Raw genomic sequence first — 12644 nt, 5'->3', positions numbered from 1 at the left:
TATTAATTATTGCATCTATATTTCTGTAATCTTACGTCACAAGAGCTTAATTTTCAGCCGCAATCGGATTTCACTTCCCTGCTTAATGTTCTTAGCCAAAGGATTTATAATCCACTTTTGCAAAATGCAGGAACTAAACAGAATCTTCGTCGAACACGAAGCCGAGAGCTCAGCCTTGCAATATTAAAATCCACGAATCCGTTCATAAATTTTTCATGTATCCAGAGGCTTATGTTAGTTTTTTTGACGACGGAACGCGACGATTTTATATTGATAATAGACTAGACATCGCCGCTCGTATAGACGAGACGTTGTACCTCAAAAAATCCGAGTCAAGCTCACCACGTTAAGGCAGGAATCAGAGAGATGGGAAAAATATATTCTTGGAAAATATTTATGAGAGTCTTTGCAGAATTAAATCAGAAATATAATCTAGTTTTTAGAAACAATTTTCAATTTAATTTTAATGCAGAAAATCTGAGTCTAATCTTTCGCTTTGTGTCGTGGAGTATGAAAAGAAGACGGTGAGAGACAGCTCCTTTCTAAGTTCTTCGTAAATTCCTGCAAGAAAATTGCCTCCATGCAGTTAGCTCTCGCGTTGTATCAATTATAATTATTTTTGACACTAGAAATGTGATTGTAAGAAATCATCTAATTACGGTGGGACAATATGACGATTGAATTACAGTGTTATTCATAAAATAAACTATTCCCGGAAGATGCCAAATCTTTTCCATTAACATCATAGTAATTGTAAGTTCTTCAAACAAACTTCTGAAAAAAATCTGGGAAAAAACGATGTCCTGGACATAGTTTTGTCGAAGGAACACACCTCCTATAAATATATGTAAGGATTGGAGTATAGGTGGTTCAGGTCTCGACGGTATTACATCATAAATCTACGGAGCGACTCGCCCCGGCTGGTAAACATGCGCTAACGAATGGCTTCACTCGACGCCTGTGCGGCCCAATACATCATTCTCGTCTCAAGACGGAGGCTGCTTCTATCATTATAATGAAACTTAAACTTACATCTATTTATTCTTAAAATCTTAATAAAAAATTGAATAGGATTGGAAGATTTATTTATAGGTTAATTACTGTATATATGATCATATCTAAAATATTCAATTGATTCAAATTTTCCGATTGCAGGACTTGCCCGATTGAAAAGAATAATCTAATTGCCATTCACGACTGGATAATATGACCAACGGACGGTTTGCATGTGTCAAGTTACGATTCAATTTCGAATAATATTTAGCATTTTTGGTCGTTTTTAGCGCATTTTCTCATTTATGAAAAAAATTATCTATTGTGCTCGCCATGTCCGTCTGTCCGTCCGTCCGTCCGTCTGTCTGTCCGTCCGTGACTTCACGTTTTTGTTGACGAGAAAATGCGCTCTCTGTCATGCACTCACTGCATTGAGTACTAAGTTATATTTTTTCAACCTTGGATAGAAATTTCATCATCTTTACATCTTTTGCATGGGCTCCATGTTAGACTTACACTCGAACTATGGTGGTAATTACATGAGACTGGATATTATTACGGTTGAATTATATGACAGTAGTTGTTATAACGGGTCAATTACGTGACAGTGGTTATTATTACGGGTCAATTACGTGACATTGGTTATTATTACGGGTCAATTACGTGACATTGGTTATTATTACGGGTCAATTACGTGACATTGGTTATTATTACGGGTCAATTACGTGACAGTGGTTATTATTACGGGTCAATTACGTGACATTGGTTATTATTACGGGTCAATTACGTGACAGTGGTTATTATTACGGGTCAATTACGTGACATTGGTTATTATNCCATTTATGACCAATATGCAGGTACGAGCAGCAGAGGTTATTGCACCATAACCACGCCATTTATGACCAATATGCAGGTACGAGCAGCAGAGGTTATTGCACCATAACCACGCCAGGTTCTAGACGCCCTGCGGTGGCCCGAGGTTGCGATCGATCGCGCGTCGACCGCCGCGCGCGTCTTGACTGACGCCTACAGCGCCGAAAACTCCACGGGTTGTGCACGCCACGATGCGGCTCCTTCCTATCAGTCTAGAATTTTATTTACCTCTAAACAAGATTTATTTAATGTTGATTCAACGAAACAAAGTTGAATTCAAGTATGACTCTTCGTCAGATGACGGGAGGGAATCAATCAGATCATCGGATGAGAAAATCAAAATATTTGTAGTCAACCACGAGGTGCAATGTATTCAAATTATATTAAAAACAGCAGTTTTCTATAATACCCCCAAAGTTCAGCAGATCAACATTTTTTATAGCACCCACGATTTGACTGAGGAGCCGTTCAATGCTTCACGATCATGAATATATTAAAGTAAAGCTGGAATCTTGAACTATTGATTTAATGTAATTTTCTTAAGGGATATACTCCGATGAGTTGGATTTTTATTTTAATAGTGCCATCCAAAGATTGGATTAGGTCTAAATTGCATTCCTCTTCAAATTATTGTTTGATTAATAGAGTTTAATTCTTACTAGACTAATGACTTTCTAACCTACCAAATGATTCTTCCCGAAGGCGAACAAAATTAATAATTTATTCTTCAATGTGAGCTGTATTCTATTTAAACTCTGGGTTTATTTTACTGGCATAATTATATGCATGAATGAAGTTCGTGGCACGAATGATGATAGCAAGTGACGCTCAAAGAACGTGAATCAACTTCACGTCTCATTAAATCATTGTGAATTTTTAGTCCTGAGTTTCAGGTAAGTAAGTCTTAATTAATTTCCTTACTACAACTCAATGAATAAAAGTTGTTAAGAAATGCACTGCAGATAATGTGATTGGGTGTCATGTTAAGGAGCTTCTCGTCAAATCGGCAGGAAAATGCAAGCTTAGCTGCAGTGATTGAAAGTGCCTCTGTTCTACCTAAAGAATTTCCATTTGGCCTGAAATTATCGGCTGAAGAATTTCTTTAGAGTTTCGGGCTTTTGGAAGGGCTGAGTGCTCTCCAATTTCCTTTTAAGCGGCATCGCAGCTGGAGAATAAAGAGTTCCGGCAGAGACAAGTTTCCCTTGCCTATTTGAGGGCAAGAATATAAGGTTTGGCTGCACGAGTAGCCCCCGAAGCTACTTACAAATGCGCATCCATTTGTAGCAGCACAGGCACCGTCCTCTCCGTTCCATAATAATATTCCATCAAAGTCATCGAAAGTGAATTCAAAACTCCTTGGGCTTGGAAAGGAGAGGAGAGAAGCACAAAAAACGGAGGTAATATTTTCGTTGATCAAAGTCTCGTACCTCAGCCAACAGCAGTAACGGACTCTCAGTTCAAAATTAAGACTCCGCCTCTCCGAGCGAGGGAGGCTCCCTCACTAACCAGACTCCGCCTGCTCCATGGAGTTTTTCTCACTCGACGAATGATCTTAAAACCTCCCTCTTTCGCCGAGCAGAATATAAAGCTGCCCTCTTGGAACCGAGATGACGGCTCCTTTTAAAAACAACTCTTCCCTCACTCGCTCTCCCCCAAACTGAGGGTTTCACCCTCTCACCCCCACGCTCTCCCGCTTCAGGCTTGCCAACCTGTCCCCAAGGAAGGGACAAATACTGGGGGAAGAATAAGAACAAATAGCAAGGGAGAAGAAATTAGAGCTTCCAACGAAGGCAACTCGAATGCACCAAGCTTCCCATTTTGTGAACTGCTCCACTTGTAATTATTTCCCTTATTAGGAGATTTTCAGTATCCAAATGGAAATTGCATATCATCAGTAACCTCGGGACTGAAATCATTTCCTGAACAATTTTGCTCAGAGATTCGAGTAACTGACAGCAAACATCTTGTCCTCATAGCAAGTTTTACGCGCTCACATGTCGCGAACAGCGCTGATTATTAATTATAATTTAGGTTAACTAATATATTGTCTTCACGCTCACTGAGCACTAACTTGATAGCATCCCCGGAAAATTGGATGAGCATAATAATAAGAAGGAGATGTTGCCATTCCACGTAAGAAAATTAAAATATTTACCCTGCCGCGTTCACTTTTCGAGATCAAAATAAGTTGTTTGTGGGTCGTTGTGAATAATTATTCTTTGAATGAAAAAATGCATATTTACAGTAAAAGTTCGTTAGAATTTGCATTTAGAGAAGCATAATAATTAATGTATTTACTTTCCAAATTTTATTATCAATATAAATGATTTGCAAGCGTAAGCGATTTGCAGAAGTAATTGCAAATAATTGGCATGGTGGAGTTGTGTCAGTTATCGGCGCAATTTTAGTACGATTTTCTGAAAATTTTAAATACACATTGTACATCATCCAATAATTGCATTAAATTTGCCAAAATTGTTAAACACATTTCCAGCAAGCAAAAATATTTTAAGACCTCAAATCTACGGTTAAATTTAGATTCGCTTCTATAGGAATGAAATTAGTTAGCACCATGTGTATATTAAATTTGCTTTAAGCGTTCCCATTTACGTCCGTTTTCTATTTAGCAATTCACATAAAACTCTACGGGAGACGATAAACTCATTTAACTTACTTATCACGTTTTATAATATCCCCAAAAAACAGAGGTCTTTGCGTTGGGTTACAATCTTACGGTGTGAGATTGCAAATTTTTGCAATTGAGATTAATAGAAATGATTTGTACATTAATTTACTCGGTTTTTCGAAGTTTTATTCCGCATTTATTTTCATTCATCCATTCATTTCTGAAATACAAAATGATTTTTTGTAAGCCTATCATATTTTGCTAAATCTTGATCCCGATTTAAGAATTTTAGGTAAAAAGAAAACCGGATTTCAATAGTTTGTTCAATCGAGGAAGTAATTAATCGATCCGATTTCTATAATTGGGACTGTAGTAAACTGTCTATGTCAAATAAAATTGGAAAAAAAATTTACGGACACGTCCATGTATGAAATAGAAATATAATAATCGTTTTAATTTCAAACTTTTGTTATCATTTGGAACATGCAGTCTCCCTTAACTCTTAATAACTCCTGAAGTTGCTTTCTCCCGACCGTGATCGCAGAATCCAACCACGAATAATTTTCATTCCTATGCATGTTTTCGCTACAAACAAACAAGAAATTATTTTAGAAATTATAGAACCCATGATGAAAATTCTCATCGCTTGATTACTGAAAACAGATCCTAGAAATACCAGTTCTTGGAATTCAATATACATGTTGGGAACCGGCATGATCGTAGTAGAAAGTTTTTACGACAGCTCTGCATCGCAAATTTCATGGTATCCACGATGTATGAAGTGTGTTGAATTAAGGAGGTGTTTGTAAACGATTGTTATTCATAGGACCATCAGTTCGTTGTGTTACTGAGGGAATGTTTACGTGAGAAGAGAATTACCGGAGCGATGTAACGCGAGGTTCCATTTCCTGTTCGTCTGATGAATGGAAGAAATTGTCTAAATCGAAATTCCGCTTTCGTTTGTTGGATAACTGGAATTTTCATCAACATTGCACTACCTCTAAGTAAATCAAAATGGTACCCATTACGTTTCGTTGATAGAACATGAGAGTATATGTGGATTTCCACGCGAATACATAATTCAGGACATATGCAATTTTATAAATCGATATTCCACAACCGTTAAAAGCAGAGTAGAATGAAAGATTTTTTGGATAAATTTGAAGCTCTCCTTATATTGCTATCCAAAATTTTTTTTTTCAAAGAAAGCAGAGTTGCAATTTTTGTTGCATGGGATATACATTAGATGAAAGCATTTTCTAAATTTTCAGCGAATACTGCCTTAACCTAATCTTCGAAATTAGGCTGATACCAAATTTGGATTCCCTCCTTTTGACAGGATACTGAATGGATTTTCTCTGTGCAAGGTTTTTTCCTTTTGAACTAATATATCAGTTTAGGTTAAAACTTAACAATCAATCACTTATATTCAGTCACTATAAATTTCATCCTTCGAATCAAAGTCGCAGAAATTTGAAATAAAAATTTTTGTTCCTTCGTTACCGAATCGATCGATTCATAAGCGATCGACAGGGCATTAACGAAAATCTGAACAATAATGAATTAAAATAATATAACTAATATCTAATATATGAAAATACTTTGTTCTACATATATTCAGCAAGGGAATTAATAGTTTAAGTTTGATTCAAATATCACTTTCAATAATAGAACATTTATTATTGCGAGATAAAATATCGTTTGTCGCACATAAAAGGCAGGACAATCTCGCCAGGACATCGAGACACGTGCAAATCATGGCGGCACGCCGGACTCGTTTAGCAATTCTATAAAGCAGCTCCGGGCGGTTTTTTTTTTCAAAGTCTACGACCAGCCGTAGGCTTTTTTAATGCAGCTGCGAGCGCACGTTGCAGCTTTCCTGAAACTTGTTGAACTGGTTTACCTGAAATTCTATAGGTAATTCATGTATTTCACTTATCGATTACTGCTATGCTTCAATGCATGCAGCGGCCAATGCACCTGGGCTCACTGAACGCTTCGGTTATTGGTCTCTTCACCACTCAGCACTTCACCACTCAGCACTTCACCCCTCAGCACTTCACCACTCAGCACTTCACCACTCAGCACTTCACCCCTCAGCACTTCATCTCAGCACTTCACCACTCAGCACTTCACCACTCAGCACTTCACCACTCAACACTTCACCCCTCAGCACTTCACCACTCAGCACTTCACTACTCAGCACTTCACCACTCAGCACTTCACCATTCAGCACTTCACCACTCAGCACTTCACCCCTCATCACTTCACCCCTCATCACTTCACCACTCAGCACTTCATGCAGCAATTGAGGATGAAACTCTTTTTCTTTCAAGTCCGTGAAAATTTTTTATTGAAATTGTATTGTTGAGAGGTCAAGTGACAAAAATGCCAAAAAATAATTTACACGTGACTGTCTATTTCTTCTTATGAATTTTTAATCTGGTCATGCACCGTGACCTAAAAAATATTATTTATCACAAAGCCCTTTCTATTCACCGGCAAAAATATAGATACATAGTAATCTTTACACACCAAAACTTGTCAAATTCTCATTTAAAATTTATTTTGCAATCGAGCAAACACCATCAACTTGACCATAGAAGCATTATAAAATTTTGATAAGCATTGAAGCCGTGCATTTTAACTCGCTATCTCTTTTATCCCGGGATCGCCGGTGCGATAACCTAGCCCTCACTCACCACAACCTCTGGTGCCGGTCAAAAATATCCACATTACTGGATAAAAAACAAGCTTACGTAATAAATATAGGGAAGTATTTTCCAGGAATGAATGAAATAACTCGTAGACGAAAAATATTCCTCGCAAATAATAAGGAATTTGCATGATTATCAACGCAAGGGAAATTGCAAGGTATATGCATGTTACGTTTCGTTTATGCAATCTAATTGCCGATACTGGAATGAAAACGATGAAACTAATGGTAAAAATATGTTTTCGCGATTCAGCCCATGAGAAAATGTTTCTTAATACAACGAATATAATAAACGACCATATCTCATCTTAGCTTGAATATAGGGAATTTTCGAATATTGGGTACTGAAAACATCTATTCACAACATCTGTATCCTGTAATAGACTACTAAAATTTCGAATTTAAGTTCCGGAAATAGGATCGATATCACTTGCATGCAGAGAAGTGGAACGAAAGAATTTAATAAGTGATTAATTACTACAAGTCATTACACAACACGACTGAGTCAGTCACCAAGCTGTTACACGTCACGACTGAGTCAGTCACCAAGCTGTTACACGTCACGACTGAGTCAGTCACCAAGCAGTTACACGTCACGACTGAGTCAGTCACCAAGCAGTTACACGTCACGACTGAGTCAGTCACCAAGCAGTTACACGTCACGACTGAGTCAGTCACCAAGCAGTTACACGTCACGACTGAGTCAGTCACCAAGCAGTTACACGTCACGACTGAGTCAGTCACCAAGCAGTTACACGTCACGACTGAGTCAGTCACCAAGCAGTTACACGTCACGACTGAGTCAGTCACCAAGCAGTTACACGTCACGACTGAGTCAGTCACCAAGCAGTTACACGTCACGACTGAGTCAGTCACCAAGCAGTTACACGTCACGACTGAGTCAGTCACCAAGCAGTTACACGTCACGACTGAGTCAGTCACCAAGCAGTTACACGTCACGACTGAGTCAGTCACCAAGCAGTTACACGTCACGACTGAGTCAGTCACCAAGCAGTTACACGTCACGACTGAGTCAGTCACCAAGCAGTTACACGTCACGACTGAGTCAGTCACCAAGCAGTTACACGTCACGACTGAGTCAGTCACCAAGCAGTTACACGTCACGACTGAGTCAGTCACCAAGCAGTTACACGTCACGACTGAGTCAGTCACCAAGCAGTTACACGTCACGACTGAGTCAGTCACCAAGCAGTTACACGTCACGACTGAGTCAGTCACCAAGCAGTTACACGTCACGACTGAGTCAGTCACCAAGCAGTTACACGTCACGACTGAGTCAGTCACCAAGCAGTTACACGTCACGACTGAGTCAGTCACCAAGCAGTTACACGTCACGACTGAGTCAGTCACCAAGCAGNTTACTGCTTCTGATGATGCTGATTTTACATTTATTGGAATTTTTGCTGCTTCTGATGATGCTGATTTTACATTTATTGGAATTTTTGCTGCTTCTGATGATGCTGATTTCACATTTGATGTTTTCAGTACCCAATATTCGAAAATTCCCAATATTCAAGCTAAGATGAGATATGGTCGTTTATTATATTCGTTGTATTAATATTTTTACTGCTGATGATGCTGATTTTATATTTAATAACATTTATACTGCTGCTTAATTATCATGCTGATTTTATATTTATTGACATTTTACCGCTGCTGATGATGCTGATTTTACATTTAATAACATTTTTACTGCTGCTGATGATGCTGATTTTACATTTAATAATATTTTTACTGCTGCTGATGATGCTGATTTTACATTTGTTGAAATTGCGACCAGAACTGATGATGGAGTTCCTGCTTCAGGAGTGACAAATTCTAAGCTTGAAATTATCGTGATTTGTTTCTTCTTTTGTAATATTCCTACAGCCTAGCGCTGTAAGACATGTAAGTCCACCGACGTTGCTAATTGTACAGAGAATACTATTTTTCTCTAAATATTTCCCATTTTAACGGTAGATTCAATGACTAATATCATATATTTTGTTTGTTGATCTATAATTAAAACCTTTAATTTTGATTCAAAATTCGACGCAAACAACTATGGTGAAACTGGATTAGAAACAACATTACTGGATTAGAAATTCTTGCTCAAGAGAACCAATATTTTTTTCCTCTGCAAACTCAATGTTGAAATGTTGGCAATACTATGTCTTCAAACAAATAATAAATAATCTAATAATAATAACGTAAGACACTGAGAAGTTGAAAAAAAGTACCATGAAATGAACAGCAGAATAAGGGCAAACAGCAGAAATTCTGCTGTTAGAAATAAGGGCAAACAGCAGAAGGGCAAACGAATAGAAATGTAAGGAATAAACACAGAAAATACATAATAACACAACAAAAAACATAGCTCAATGTGTTCGTAGGCCTGAGAATTTTCTGCCTGCGACATGGTTTGTTTGTTGGCTTGGCTGCCTCTAAATTAGCGACTAAATAAACAGTATGTTTTTTTAGCACCGACAGAGATGCTTCAAAAGCAAGTTTATACAGTATGACAAAGGCGTGTTAGCTTTGCGCTCCAACGCTACCGCAAAAATTCGTCACCGTGAACAAGTGTCACTGAACTTTTACGACGGACGCGAGCTTATTTACGAGCGAAATTTTTAACGTCATGAGTGAACGAACGGCCGACGTGGAAACAGCGGCTGTTTTGAGGAGACATTGTAACTGTTTCAACTGCTGCTGCTTGGAACAGCTGAACTTTAACTTATTCACTTTACATCTGTTTTAAGTTAATGCGAATGTTTCGTTTTTTTGCAATTACCCAGTATCGCTACATTTTTCGCTAATTTTATTACATCTGTTATCTTCAATCTGCATTATAAATTTCCCCCTTTATTAGACAAACTTTAAATGAAAAACAACCCTGCCACGCGCATCTTTAATTCTTAATATCCATTCATTCTCATTTGCATTACAGTGAAATATTCCTGCGTTCTTTCAGAAAATTTCATCAATCTGCGGCGCCAGTACAAGTAAAGATTATTTTTGAGCCAATTCCCGATATTTTTAGGAGGGGAAGAGGCCTATAAGCCAGGCCTACCAAAGCTGATTATTTTAGTGCGCACGGCCGGTGCAAAAGTGCACTCGCTCTCACAACCCCATCAGGAAGCTGACTAACTAAAACTCGTGAGAATTAAGCCTGCACAAATGAAACCAAACTTTGCTGAAAATAGATAGAAATGCGACGTCATTAGCTGTTACATGAGACTTAATCTGCTGATTTTTCGTCCTTTTTGACAATAATTCTGTTAAGTTGATGATGTGAATATATACAATTATATATTTTGATATCGCTAAATTTAACTTCAGTTTAATAGACATAATACCATTGTGATTAAATCTTATTTTCCGATTACTGTTTTATCATTATTCTGGTGGTCGAATTTATTTTCAGGCATAGCCATGCTGTCAAATTGTCTTAGTTGAAAAATCCAGATAACGGACAAATTAAACTGTTATATTGTGAACCCCGGTTCTACTTGTCGAGTATTTATTCGTTATTTACTGAGTAACTGACTCTGCTTTATCAGCGCATAAATTTAGCGTTCCACATACGTGAAAACCATAATGATGTGCTTGTAGGAGTTGGAGTTGCAGCAACTATAACTTGAGTTGGGTTGGATTAACAAGAGGCCATGCAGTTGGTTTCAATTCAAAATGATCGTTCAAAATTCGCTAAAGTTTTATGGCCGATGAGCGGCCTTGACTCCAATAGTTTGGCAACTGTTAAATGAAAATATTCATGATTTAAAAACTCTAGCAGGTTAAATTATTTAAGAAATCAACTATCGGAGAATTCATGAGCCGTTCTATCAAAACTCACTAGAGTATACATGCATTGCGGTCGATTTCTCGCCAGTGATTGGTAGCTTAGCTTGAAAACCCATCCATGATTGGCTGACAGAGTTACGAACTCGTAACTATTTATTTGAAAATACGCTTCCACTTGGACAATGTTGAGAATAATTTAAAGATTCGTGTAGATGTGTAAACGAAATCCAAATCATTTATAACGATGAACTTACTCGAGAAGCAATGTTGATGCCGCATATATTCATCGTTATATTCAGCAAGTATTTAACCGTAGATAATATATTTTTTTAATGCGGAGTATACACATAATTATATTAAGACTGGAAGCCAGCAGGAAGTACATGAGATTAGCGAATTACACGAATAAACCTCTTAATATCACAGGCTCTAAACGATAGTGGCAATAACTACTTGAAAAAATATAACTCAGTACTCACTGCGGTGAGTGACAGAGAGCGCATTTTCTCGTCGACGAAAACTTGAGGTCACTTACAGATGGACGGACAGACGGACAGACGTACAGACGGACAGACGTACAGACGGATAGACGTACAGACGGACAGACGGACGGACGGACATGACGGACAGACGGACAGACGGACAGACGGACATACGGACAGACGTATAGACGGACAGACGGACAAACGGACGGACGGACATAGCGAGCACAATAGTGCATTTTTTCCATAAATGAGAAAATGCGCTAAAAAGAGACAGAATAACATGAAAATTTCACTACATTCTAGCCCGCCTTCATGGCCAAAGTTTACGATGCTGAGGAGCACCGGAGCGTATCATGGATACGCCTGTGTGGTCCGCGCGCCAATATGGATGCGGCAAACACGATCCACTCGTGCGGATCAGACTTAACCTCTCGATCGCCTGCATGACTTTTCAGGGTAAATTTTTCCGTCTGTACCGATATTTACCCTGGAACAATCAAAACTCATTGGAATATGAGAGAAAACTGAGCAATTTTCGTTTCGTTTGATCGCCGTCAGGCTTCTCATTCAACGAAATAATTCCATTAAAGCAGATCTCGCTATCCGAGCGTGAAAATTTCTTCCTCATAGATGGATTTAAGAAAAAAATATTCAATTCGGAAATCATGATGCGTTCCGTTGAATACTTCAACCATTACGTTGACCGCCCGGTCGTAGTCGTGCCAACTTTCAAAACACGATAATTTTTGCATCCTGTTATTCGAGAAAAATATTATTCGCTTTCACGTACATACTATCATCTTGCTAATATTATTGCTCGAAATTCTGTATGTGTTTTCGAAATGGAACTAATTACTGACACGAGGAAATGGAACTAATTACTGACACGAGGAAATGGAACTAATTACTGACACGAATTTATTATAAAATTATAACTATTGTCTTGATACATACATATTATTGATCACTGTTATGAAAGCTTTATGAAAGCAACAGGCTCGTTTTTTTTAATCTTTTGGAAATTCTGTTCGATACAACCCATTACCAACTGGAAATTTAAATATTCTTCCCAGATTAAACAATTGTACGCAAAATATCCAAGCTCTCCATATGCTGAATATTCAGAAATTTGTCAGAATAACGGTTCAAC

The 12644-nt window shown here is 38.0% G+C and overlaps 1 protein-coding gene across 1 annotated transcript in view; it reads right to left on the bottom strand.

The window, feature by feature from the left end:
* Positions 1-12644, bottom strand: part of LOC108679588 — an 82431-nt gene that overhangs the window by 35766 nt on the left and 34021 nt on the right. The gene's annotated exons all lie outside the window — the stretch shown is intronic.

This window comes from Hyalella azteca, unplaced genomic scaffold (genome assembly GCF_000764305.2).
Source record: "Hyalella azteca isolate HAZT.00-mixed unplaced genomic scaffold, Hazt_2.0.2 contig10905, whole genome shotgun sequence".
NCBI classification, from domain to species: Eukaryota; Metazoa; Arthropoda; class Malacostraca; order Amphipoda; family Hyalellidae; genus Hyalella; species Hyalella azteca.
Note: the sequence above shows the minus strand (reverse complement) of the source record. Positions and strands in the feature narration are given on the sequence as shown.